Genomic DNA, 13,382 nt, shown 5'->3' on the forward strand with positions numbered 1-13,382 from the left:
CCGTTTTGTTACATTAGTAGCCACTGCAGCACCACCTGTCCTGGAGGACTAACTTACATGATCTTAAGTTCAGGTTGTTTGTTAGTGGTATGAGGTGAGTCTTTAGGACTTGTTGGAACTGGAGCCAGTCGGACGGTGTTTAGATGAGTCAAACCCCATGTCATCTCTACTGACATTAAATTCACATTTCCATACCTGACTGTTTCTGTACCAAATCCTAGTAGCAATATACTGAGATTAAACGGGAAGAAAAATAGACTGGTTCCAAATTCCATCTCTATTTGTTCCCACTTTTGTCTCATGTGTTCTGGTCAGACTCTGACCCAGATGAACAGTAGTAATTTGTGGCCGATGTGGCTCAGCGTGGAAACGCATCCTGTGAGATAGAGATATAATACATACTGTATAATATTAGAGGTCACATGTTTGGTTTTTTTCGTTTGTTTTTTGGAAAACCCCCAACAGTATACTCTTTGTACAGTTATGTATTATACTGCCCCCTGGTGACCAAGGTCCAAACACCTGAAGATGGATAGTGTTGAATTAAAACGTAAAATCATGATGGAAAAAAAAACGTTCTTTGCATTGAAGTTAATTGTGTTCAAGACCCACCAAAGACTCAAAAAATCTCAATTTGGCAAACCTCAGAAAATGTGATTTTCAAAAGAGCCGCCTTCTTTTCCTTTTGGCTTGTCCCATTGTCATTTTTTTCCATCTAAGCCTATCTCGTGCATCTTCCTCTCTAAAACCCACTGTCCTCATCCATCAACCTTTTCTTTGGTCTTCCTCTCGCTGTTTAACCTGGCAGCTCCATCTTCAGCACCCTTCTACCAAAAAACTCATTCTCTCTTGCCTCTAGACATGTCAAAACCAAGTCTGCTCTCTCTAACCTTGTCTCCAAAATATCCAACTTTGGCTGTCCCTCTAATGAGTTAATTTCTAATCCTATCCAACCTGTTCACTCCAAGCAAGAACCTCAGCATCTTCATTTCTGCTACGTCCAGTTCTGCTTCCTGTTTCTTCAGTTCCACCGTCTGTAATCTGTACATGTTTAGCCTGGCAGCTCCATCTTCAGCACCCTTCGACCAAAAAACTCACTCTCTTGCTTCTAGACATGTTGAAACCATCAATGTCTGCTCTCTCTAACCTTGTCTCCAAAATATCTAACTTTGGCTGTCCCTCTAATTAGCTAATTTCGAATCCTATCCAACTTGTTGACTCCAAGCGAGAACCTCAGCATCTTCATTTCTGCTACCTCCAGTTCTGCCTTCTGTGGTTTTTTTCAGTTCCACCATCTCTAATGCCTACATCCTGGCCGGACTCACCACTGTTTTATAAACTTTGCCCTTCATCCTAGCGGAACCTCTTCTGTCACATAGAACACCAGACACCTTCCGCCAACTGTTCCACCGCGCTTGGACCCATTTCTTCACTTCCTTACCACACTCTCTGTTGCTCTGTATTGTTGACCCCAAGTATTTAAATCCGTCCAGCCTTGCTAGCTCTTCTCCCTGGAGCTTCACTCTTCGTCCTCCGCCCCTCTCATCCATGCACATATATTCTGTTTTACTTTGGCTAATCTTCATTCCTCTCCTTTCCAGTGCGTTCCTCCATCTTTCTAATTGTTCCTCTGCTCTCTGCTTTCACTGCAGATCACAATATCATCTGCGAACATCACAGTCCAAGGGGTTTCCAGTATAACCTCATCTGTCAACCTATCTATTAGTACCGCAAACAGGAAGGGGCTCAGCGCGGATCCCTGATGCAGTCCCACTTCCACCTTAAATTCTTCTGACACACCTACGGCACAACTTACCGCTGTTCTGCTGCCGTCCTGTACTATTCTAACATATTTCTCCACCACACCAGACTTGCGCATGCAATACCACAGTTCCTCTCTTGGTACTCTGTCAAAGGCTTTCTCAAGGTCTACAAAGACACAATGCTCTACCTTTTGTCTTCTTAATCTTCCTACCTGCTACTAGAGTCATCCTACACACCACCAACCTATGCTGCCGAGCAACACTCTCCCCCACCACTACCTTTATTATCTGAATTTCTCCCTACGCCTTGCAGATTAACAGTGCCGGGCGCGGACGTAGTTAGCCCGGGCCATGACCTATCAGTAATGGAATTTGTTTAATGAATGCTCATATATTTTCAAAAATATTAGAATATATATATATATATATATATATATATATAATATATATATATATATATATATATATATATATAGTGAAGAAAATAAGTATAAGTAAATAATAAAAAAATAAGTATCTGAACACCCTACTATATTGCAAGTTCTCCCACTTAGGAATCATGGAGGGGTCTGAAATTTTCATCATAGGTGCATGTCCACAGTGAGAGAAAAAGGAAAACTCCAGAAATCACAATGTATGATTATTTTTTTTAAACTATTTTTTTGTGTTATACAGCTGCAAATAAGTATTTGAACACCTGTCTATCTGCTAGAATTCTGACCCTCAAAGACCTGTTAGTCCGCCTTTAAAAGTCCACCTCCACTCCATGTATTATCCTGAATCAGATGCACCTGTGTGAGGTCGTTAGCCGCATAAAGAAATCTGTCCACCCCATACAATCAGTAAGATTCAAACTTGTAACATGGCCAAGATCAAAGAGCGGTCCAAAGACATCACAGACAAAATCATACAACTCCACATGGCTGGAAAGGGCTATGGAGAAATTGTCAAGCAGTTTGGTGAAAAAACATCAACTGTTGGAGCATCCATCCATTCATTTTCTTTGCCGCTTATCCTCACCAGGGTCGCAGGCAGTGCTGGAGCCTATCCCAGCTGTCAACGGGCAGGAAGCAGGTACACCCTGAACTGGTTGCCAGCCAATCGCAGGGCACATCGAGACAAACAACCACATTCACAATCACACCTAGTGGCAATTTAGAGTGTCCAATTAATGTTGCATGTTTTTGAGATGTGGGGGGAAACCGGAGTGCCCGGAGAAAACCCACACAGGCACGGACGGGGAGAACATGCAAACTCCACACAGGGCAGACCGGGATCGAACCCGTGTCCTCAGAACTGTGAGGCCAAGGCTTTACCAGCTGTGACACCGTGCCACCTCTGTTGGAGCAATCATTACAAAATGGAAGAAGCTCAACATGACGGTCAATCTCAATCGGAGTGGAGCCCCATGCAAGATATCATCTCGTGGGGTCTCAATGATCCTTCGAAAGGTAAAGAATCAGCCCAGGACTGCACAACAGGGTGTCGTCAATGAAAAGAGCTCGGACCACCGTTTCCAAGGTGACTGTTGCTAATACATTAAACCATAATCGTTTGAAATCATGCATGGCACGGAAGGTTCCCCTGCTTATACCAGCACATGTAAAGGCCCATCTTAAGTTTGCCAATGACCATTAGGATGATACAGAGGAGTCATGGGCGAAAGTTTTGTGGTCAGATTAGACCAAAATGGAACTTTTTGGTCATAATTCCACTAACGGTGTTTGGTGGAAGACAAATGATGAGTTCCATCCCAAGAACCCCATCCCAACTGTGAAGCATGGGGGTGGTAGCACCATGCTTTGATGGTGTTTCTCCCGCACATGGGACAGGACGACTGCACTGTATTAAGGAGAGAATGCCCGTGGCCATGTATTGTGAGATTTTGGGGAACAACCTCTTTCCCACAGTCATATCATTGAAGATGAGTCGTGGCTGGGTCTTTCAACATGACAATGACCTGAAGCACACAGTCAGAAAAACCAAGGAGTTGCTCCGTAAGAAGCATATCAAGGTTCTGCCGTGGCCGAGCCAGTCTCCAGACCTAAACCCAATAGAAAGTCTTTAGAGGAAGCTGAAACTCCGTGTTTTTCAGCGATAGCCCAGAAACCTGTCTGATCTAGAGAAGATCTGTGTGGGCGAGTGGGCCAAAATCCAACATGCAGTGTGCAAACCTGGTGAACAACTGTAGGAAACATTTGAACTCTTTAATTGGAAACAAAGGCTACTGCACCAAATATTAACATGGTTTTCTCAAGTGTTCAAATACTTATTTGCAGCGGTATGGCACAAATAAATCGTTAAAAAATCATACATTGTTATTTCTGTATTTTTCTTTTTAGATTATCTCTCTCACATTGGACATGCATGCACCTATGTTGAAAATATCAGACCCCTGCATGATTTCTAAGTGGGAGAACTTGCAATATGGCAGGGTGTTCACATACTTATTTTCTTCACTGTAAAAAAAATATTTTCAAAGAAGCCTGCCGAATTCCAATAACTGCATCCCCATGTAGCAAACATGAGGCTCTGAAATCATGAAAAATAAAGGCCAACCTCAACTGTGTGGGCGTGTCCACTGAGATCGCTGGAGACAGTCCTTCACCTCCCATTCAAATTCGTTCTATTGAAAGCTGTAAGCTCATGTCTATACTACTTCTGGCTGAATAATGTGTGCAGCTGTCGTTAGGGTTAATAAACAGTTAACTTTCACGTGTCTATTATGTAGTGACTCGGACAAAAACTCAAAGCGAGTTGATCACCTTTTAAACGACTCTGCCGTGCTCGAGTGAGCTCCTTAGCTCACTAGCTCATTATTTAAAGCCAAAGTGTCATCCCTATAAACAAAAGAGATAATGTCATTGTCGCACCTCTCTAGTATAAAATACTTCGACGAAGTAGCCACCTGATTTCTAATAAATTAACTCAATGGTAATTACTCTAAATGTCTATTATAATTTTACTCTTTACTTGTGCATTTAATTCTCTTTCAAAAAGTCTCTGAAATATTTCCCTTATGAATTAATATTATCCTAATTTAAATAATCAAGCTACCGAATAAACTCACCACTATTTTAACTGTCTTGCTGATAGTCAAATAATACACCTGGTTATGTAAAAGTGTGAACATTTAATAACAAAGGAAAATCAAACATGTATACACAACAGTGACATAAACAAAGTCAATATAACAGGCACACAATGCTCACATGCTAAGCTAAGGGCCCAAACAAATATGAATATAGCCGGCAAGCAAAAGAAATTCAAACCCCAATGTCACCGGTGCTTCCGAAGGCAGGAGTGAAGAGAGGTGAAGTTGGCTTTTGCGCTCTCCGGCGTCCTCACGGTCCTATCCTTTCTTTCTTCCTTGAAGTCCAAACATAGGCCTCGCTAGCCGCGTTAGCTCGACGCTAGCATCCTCATCTTCCACGTGGTCCAACACAGGCCTTGCGGGCTAGCGTTAGCCGGTTGCTAGCGCCCAAGCCAAGTCCCATGCGTGCATTTAGCCCCTGTGGTAGCGGCTAACTCCACCACATTACGGCGTGAATTGAGTAGTCCACTCAAACGACACGCTATCCCAGTTGAACTTTCAACAGTCCTTGTTGAACACATTGATCAACTTTTGATAAATGTCCACCGTTCACTTCCTTTCTCCTTTCATTGTCCTCCCACAACCACTCGTACGCCCTCGCCTCACACCGTCCAGCTTCCTCTCTCTCTCTCTCTCTCTCTCTCTCTCTCTCTCTCCTCTCTCTCTCTCTTCTCTCTCTCTCTCTCTCTCTCTCTCTCTCTCTCTCTCTCTCTCCCTCTCCCTCTCTCGCATCTCCTCAAAACGTCACTTTTTGTCCTCCTTAAACAATGGTTACAACAATAAAGTGGCAAACAAAAGTATTTCTTTTTCACAAATGAATCAAACACGTTTAAATACAAATCCCTCCAAAAGAAAATACAGTCAGCACACACAGTTTAACAGATATTCCCCGACATTGTATAAAGAAAACCTATAACCTAATTGCTTCTCTATTATACTGAAATTTTACCTGTACCAACTTTTAACCGGGTTACATCATGAACAATACCTATAACATTATTCCCTTCAATGTGTATATGATAAAATAAAATAAATACGAGCGGAGAGCGAGTCATCCATGCGCAAAGTTGCGGAGGTGTATACGACATCCAAGTCGTCGCCATATTGGCTGTATCCCCTGCCTGTGATGTCACCCCGGGCATACGCCATTGAAAACACACCGTGGCCCCTACTACGGGAGACGAACATGCCCCTTCTGACACGGAAACTTTTTTTTGAAGAAGAGAATATCTCACAAACGAATGAAGTGACCGGGGGAATATTATCCTATTGTTTCGAGCTATATTTAGATGATATGCGGATCACGGCCAAACCACCTCCCCGCCCGATCCACCTCCATGCAGCGGTGATAAAAACACCGCCGCCCGCCAGCAACGACGACACCAGGGCTAAACTGCCTTCCCGTCCCATCCACTTCCACGGCAGAGAAGAGCCACCGCGGCCCGCCGCTGTGACGAGCCATCCCGGCCCGACGCTGTGATGAGGCATGCCGGCCGACAAGGCGGCTGGCTCGGCCTTGTCGACAAGGCCGGCGGCGAGCTACAAGGCCTGTGGACGCTGTCCTTAAGGAGCTGCTGCACGGAAGCCTTCCGATGCGCACATCGACATACTTAGCACCCCTGATTTACGGATTACGCCCCCCCCCCCCCACTATTGTTGTTTTTTTTTTAGTAGCTGTATACACACACCTACCTGTCATTTGGCACCCACAAAGCTCTCGTACTTTGCACCTATACAATCCATTTTTCACGACAAAGCGAATCTTTTGGAAAAGTATGAAGAGCGAATCCATCCTCCGGAGTGTTCGAGCAATATCCAGCAATACAACAAGCCGGCATTTTGGCTAACATGAAGGAACAACAAGCTACCTTCCAGCAGGTAAAACTAGTATAAACAGAGAGACTGCTTGAGTGGGCTACTGCTGTGTACGTTATGTCCTGCTTCTTCTCGAAAACAAATCCCTTGAGAGGATTTTCATGCCAGGAGTTACAAAAAGCTGTATACTTCAAAATCATGTTTTGTTGTGATCCCGGCTGCCGTTTTTTCATTAGTTACGTACTAAAGTCATGCATTTCATGACAGTGGACCTTTAATGTAATTAACACTTAATTTTGGCTTGCCACTTCCTGTCAACACGCAGACTCGCTGTTGATGAGACCAATGACTGTGGTGTCATCTGGGAACTTTAGGAGTTTGATAGCTGAATGCCTTGAGATGCAGTTGTTTGTGTCAAGCGAGAAGAGCAGATAGTAATATTTGTGATATCAGTAATTTATTTTTTTTATTCAGTAATCAAATGTTCTTTATCATACCAACAACAGTTATCCCTGTTTTTTTCTTTCCTAAAATGATCAATTGAAAAGTGGTAGATGGGTAACCCTGGTTTTACATCATTAATATCATCAAGCTTGTGTCAGTCAGAATCCGTTCGGGACTTGCAAGGGACAGCTGATAATGCAGTGTCACAAGGCTTAAATACTGTCTAGTCTTGTATCTTATAACAAAAAGGTCATGTAAATATTTTGGAGACTGTGGAAGACATCTGCAGGGCATGGATTTGATTCCTGTAACCTTCAGCTCCCACCAGACTACAGTACCTGTGTGTTTGACAGGGGCCAGGGGAAGGGGCATCTACCACCTTTGTGCTCAAGCTTCTCAGTTACACGCAACACACTCACACACACATTCATTCACTGTGTGGATGCCCCAGGCTGAACAAAACGCATATCTCCCATTTATGTGCTGGTCAGTGAACACCCCACCCCCAGACAGATGACACCTTAGATTCAGAGTCATCAGTTCATTCCAATTGTGTCATTTTAGTTTTGTTGATGAACATACTTGGGCCATAATTCTGCTTCCTCTGTAATTCTTGTTGAAATTTAAACCAGGGCAACATAAACATGGATCAGGACAGGACAACATCCCAATCTGGACAATTGTGAGCTTCTTCTTTTTTCCCCAAGATACTGAATTACTCTATAATAGTATAATAATGAGGGGGCACGGTGGAACAGCTAGAGAGCCTTGGCCTCACAGTTCTGAGGAATAGGGTTTCAATCCCGGCCCCACCTCTGTGGAGTTTGCGTGTTCTCCCCGTGCCTGCATGGGTTTTCTCCAGGCACTCCGCTTTCTTCCCACATCCCAAAAACATGCATTAATTGTAGACTCTAAATTGCCCCAAGGTGTTGTCTTTAGTGTGATTGTTGCCTGTTTCCATGTGTCCCGCGATTAGCTGGCAATCAGTTAAGGGTGTACCCCGCCTTCTACCTGATGACAGCTGGGATGTGCTCCAGCACTCCCCAACCCTTGTGAGGATAAGCGGTTCAGAAAATGAATGGATCGATGGTTAGGAATGATTCTATGTGACTGTCAGTCACTCATTTAAAAAAACATTTGCTATGCTGTGTCGCGTTTCTTATGTAATTGTGACAAATATATTTTTTGTGTTATGTTGCATGGTGTTTTGCTGTTTTGGAAGGGGGGGATTAAACATAATTTTCAAAAATTTGCCTTTTTTTTTTTCTCCCTTTTTATAAGGACTTCCTTCAACTTGTAATTCACCTAAAATTGGCACCTGGTAATTTGGAGGTGGTTGGTTTTCTATCATTTCATCCTTTACCTGTTGAAACTATGCACCTTGTTGACCTCTTATTGACTGGCGGTTTGTAGTCGCACAAATGTACAGTGGGTATGAAAAGTTTTCCACTTTGTTTTATCACAGCCATTTGCTAATATCGTGCTTTTTTTCCTTGTTTATGTGCATGTACACACAGAACCAGATATTGACAGAAACAAAACTGAATTGTCATTTTTACAGATTAAAAAGGAAAAACGGAAATTTCACACAGCCATAAGTATTCAGTATTCATTCTTTTGGGAAAATACAGTCATGTATCTTTTTTGGGGAATGATGCAACACGTTTTTTCCCATTTTCCCCCTGGATTTTAGGATCCGCCACCTTTCCTGGTTGGATGGTGAACGTTGGTGGGCAGCCATTTTCAGGTCTCTCCAGAGATGAAGTTGATTTAAGTCAAGGATTTGAATGGGCCATTCAAGAACAGTCACAGAGTTGTTCAGAAACCATTCCTTTGTTGTTTTAGATGCGTGCTTCGGGTCATTGTCTTGTTGGAAAATTAATATTTGGCCCAGTCTGAGGTCCTGAGCACTCTGGAGAAGGTTTTTGTCCGGGATATCTATTTACTTGTCTGTATTCATCTTTTCTTTGATTGCAACTAGTCATCCCTTTCCTGCAGCTGAAAAAGACCCCCTTAGCATGATGCGGCCACCACCTTGCTTCATTGTTGTGGCTGTATTGGACAAGCGATGAACAGTGTTTGGTTTTCTCCACACTTACTGCTAAGAATTAAGGCCAAATTGTTTTATCTTTAGCTCATCAGACCAGAGAATCTTATTTCTCACCATACTGGAGTTCTTTAGGATGTTTTTTTTTTTTTTTTTTTTGTAAACTGCAAACTCCATGCGGGCATTCATGTGTCTTGCGCTAAGGAGCGGCTTCCGTCAGGCCACTCTGCCATAAACCCCCGATTGGTGGAGGACTGCAGTAATGGTTGACTTTCTAGAACTTCCTCCCATCTCCCGACTGCATTTTTGGAGCTCAGCCACTGTGATATTTGTGTTCTTCTTCAACTCTCTCACCAAGGCTCTTCTCCCCGAATTCTTAGTTTGGCCAAGCAGCCAGCTCCAGGAAGGGTTCTGGTCCGTCCCGAATGTTTTCTATTTAAAGATTTTGAAAGCCTCTGTGCTTACATTGCCACAGTTTGTCTTTTGAGCTCATCAATTCCTTTGACCTCATTATTTTCAATTGCTTTAACATGCACTGTGACCTTTAAGATCTTATATAGACAGGTGTGTGGCTTTTCTCATCGAGGCCCATTTGTATAATCAAACAGACCTAGACTCCTGTGAAGGTGTAGAACCATCTCAAGGATGATCAGAAGAAATGAACAGTACCTGTTAAATATGAGTGTCAAAGCAAAGGGTCTGAAAACTTGTGATATTTCAATTTTTCTTTTTGAATAAAACCACACAAGTTTAAATAATTCTTTTTCTGTCAATATGTGATGCTCTATTTACATTAATGATGATGGAAAAAATAACTTCAATGTTCTTATGAAATGAGGAAGGGCCTATGACGTAAAACTTTGCCAAAAAAATATGAGCGTTCATCTCAGGTGACACGCTGTGGCGACCCCTAACGGGACAAGCTGAAAGAAAGAACAAGTGCAATATAACAAAGACCTAAAACTGTAAGGTGGCTGAATAATTTCCGTACACACTGTATCCCACAGCCCTGAAAATGTTACATGAACTGTGAAATAATTGTGGACCTGGAAGACGCCAATAAATAAATTCCTCATTGAGGACACACAATCACCACTTTGATGTCCTGTATCTTGAGCGCTCCCCAGACTTTTGGCTTGTTTGAAAGAATGTAGTGGTTTTATAATGGTCTTTTGCAGCAACACAGAAGCTGTCAAGCGTAGAAAATGTTGGCTTTTTGATGAAAACAAAAGCAAAACTTTAGGCTTTCCCATTCATTCACTAGGCCAAGTTTATCAAAGAAGTTATTTTGCCTTGAATATGACACATCTCATCTCATCCAGAAGAAAGGGAAGATAGAAAAAAAAATGTTGACAGGCAGTAATTATATACGTCACAATGCAGTATTCTAAGAACAAATATTAGTCCTTCAAAGTTTAGTGAATAAATCGGTTCGCTGAAAACACTGACAAGTGCATGTTAAATTTATTAAACAGTATAACACATCACCCGAACTTTGGCATAGAAGTGTTTTGACCATCCCCCAAAAACAGCAAATATGCAACTATAAGCAGATTTGTTGCATCATTACCCAATTCTTCCAAATGCTTTTTTTGTAACAGAGTAATATTTTTTAGGAAATATAGTGTCACAAGCTCAGTGCCAAGCCCGAAACTAAACCATCTCCAAGAGTAACCCCTGAAGCACAACAAGTTGACTAGTGTCATTAACTCGAATATAATGTACTTTACCTCTTTATTGAACTTTAAACATGTGGATCAGTCATTCAGTCAGTGTGAAGCTACTGTGATCAGCCTAATGATTTTATCCAGCCCTTTTTGTGTTTTGTATTGTAATGGTTTATGTGTCTACTTTTCCAACTTACCATTGACGTGATACACTTTCTTCCCCCTATTTGTGTGTGGTTTCCCTCTAAAAGTGAAAGAAAAGGTCAGAAGCAATTTTTACCACTGAGTCTGCCTGGATGATATTTTGACTAAATGAATTGTGACGGTTCAATGAAGCGTTATTGATTTCTGCTGAGTCAGCAAACGACGACCTGGCAACTGATCTAAGCCCCCCAGCCCAGTCCCGAGGCTTTCAACTTTTGGGGTAGAGGTGTGAGCACACAGAAGAGGTTACACCACCTTTTCTGAAGGAATTTCATTGAGGGTCAGAGGAAAGGTTGGAGACAAGGAATATAAGATGAATGTTTCCAAAAACTTAACATTAGAGACAGCAGGCTGGATTTGTGTCAACAATGTCTTATCTGGAAGACAAGTAGGGGGTTGCTTGTTTCAGACAAAAGTGAATGGCAACTTCATTGGTTGTAGTAATTAGAAAAACAGATGTGGGAGAAGTTACATGAGGCCATGGCAAAGTAAAACACAAACTACCATTCAGCTCACTCATATTTATGTTTTTGTTTTTTTTTGTTCTTTTGTCCTGTTCGGCTGTTAGGCCATACTCAAAGGAGAATCTGTATCCCTTTTATTCCGGATCAAGAGGAGACAACAAAAGTCAGGAAACTAGCTGTAAGAAAGATAGAGAAAGTAAATTACTAAAATCCAGTATCTTATTCTTTTTTTTCCTTTCAGATTGTCCAATAGATACTTTTCACGTGACGTCACGTTTTGTTTACCGCGCCCACTCGACGGAAAAACTACAATAAATCATGTGTGCTTTAGTGATCTTTTTGTCAATATCGGCTTGCTTATAAGTGTCTTACGGCCTTTTCATCGTGGTATTTCATTGTGTGGCTTATGGATGTAAGAACGGACAGAAAAAGGGATCTGACACTTCAGGCATTATTTACCTTTTGCTGGGCATTCATTTACTGTGGTATCTTCCACAGTTGTTACATATTTTTCTGGAGGTCTTTGGGCTAGCAATATGCTTATTAGCACCCGCAGTGAAACTTTCCTTTCCAGGTTTGCGGTGGATAACATGAACCTCGTGGCTGTCGCTAGCCGTGGCTGTCACTAGCCGTAGCGTTTAGCTGCACTTTTGTTAACTCGTGGGAGTGGGCTATGCCAATCGCTTTTTTCGAGTGTGAGCGCTGGCCCCTGACTGAGTAACTATTCATGCACACTCGGTGAGTTGGTAGCCAAAAGTAAACGGTCTCTGATTTCATGGCTGTTTGTGTAGTTATAGTCTTCAAGCAACAGCTTGAGTTAGGTGCTCACATGACTCACAATTACCTTGTGCCTTCTCGTAAAACTTATATCTAGCAATTATGGAGTTTGCTTTCGGAATGAGGTAATCTGAGAATTTTTCGTATGAAATTTTTAGCAAGTTATGTTTGTCTCCGGTCAGTGTCCACGTATCTGGTCCTTTTTCGCCGATCCGCAGCAGGAGGAAACTGCCCTTTTCCTTTTCAGCTCTGTTTTTAAGCGGTGCTGTGAAGATGAGTTCGGCGTATGGCTTGAATCTCTACCACACATCTGGTAAATTGGGTGAGTTGGAACACCGAATGCCTCCTCGTTGTCTTCGTTCGTTTTTTTTTTTCCCAGTGAGTTAGTTTTTTTTTTCTTTCCCGTGAGTCCGTAGTTATGCTTCTGTCACTCTGACACCATGTTATGATATTGCTGTCATGTTATTGAATAACATAGACGTGAGTCCAACTGTACTTTTTAACGTGGGTGACATTTATTTCACTTCCCAGCCTCTCTAGCTCACTTCCTTATCGTCCTGTCTCGTCGCACCCACCTGACGTCGACACAATGCTTTCAGTTTCTCATGTGGCTTCTTTCTTCCTTTATTCCTCACACCAGCACAAGTGCCTCAATCACTTCTGGTTACAGTGTCCATATGCCAAAGATAGAGAGTTAGATAAACACTCATATTTGTTAGGCAGAGTTTTAAGCCTGATGCCCTTCTTGATGCAACCCGCTGCATTTAGCCAGGTTTGGGACCGGCCTACAGATTGCTCTTGGCTTCTGCTCCCATAGGGCTGCATTTTTATCAACCTATTTTGACACATTGATTTGAATGCTGTATAGTGCTGGCAGGCTGCACCCTATGAAGGAAGGACAGAACAGGAATAGGACCGAACAGAACAATGTCACGAGGGGCAACATGCAGGACAGAGGTAGTGGACCTGACTGTGCAACTAACCTGTGGTGGGAGAGGCTATGTAAATTCTCAACATCTATAGAAATAGTGCAAGTGTGGGGGATTTATCGTAATGAATGAGTGCCCTCACACCAAGTGAATAAGTCAGCACAAGTACATTTACATC

General features: G+C 42.4%; 1 protein-coding gene across 8 annotated transcripts in view; it reads left to right on the forward strand.

Annotated features, from left to right (window-relative positions):
• raph1a (Ras association (RalGDS/AF-6) and pleckstrin homology domains 1a) overlaps positions 1 to 13,382 on the forward strand; it is an 85,821-nt gene that overhangs the window by 15,552 nt on the left and 56,887 nt on the right. The gene's annotated exons all lie outside the window — the stretch shown is intronic.

This window comes from Syngnathoides biaculeatus, chromosome 14, assembly GCF_019802595.1.
Source record: "Syngnathoides biaculeatus isolate LvHL_M chromosome 14, ASM1980259v1, whole genome shotgun sequence".
NCBI lineage: Eukaryota > Metazoa > Chordata > Actinopteri > Syngnathiformes > Syngnathidae > Syngnathoides > Syngnathoides biaculeatus.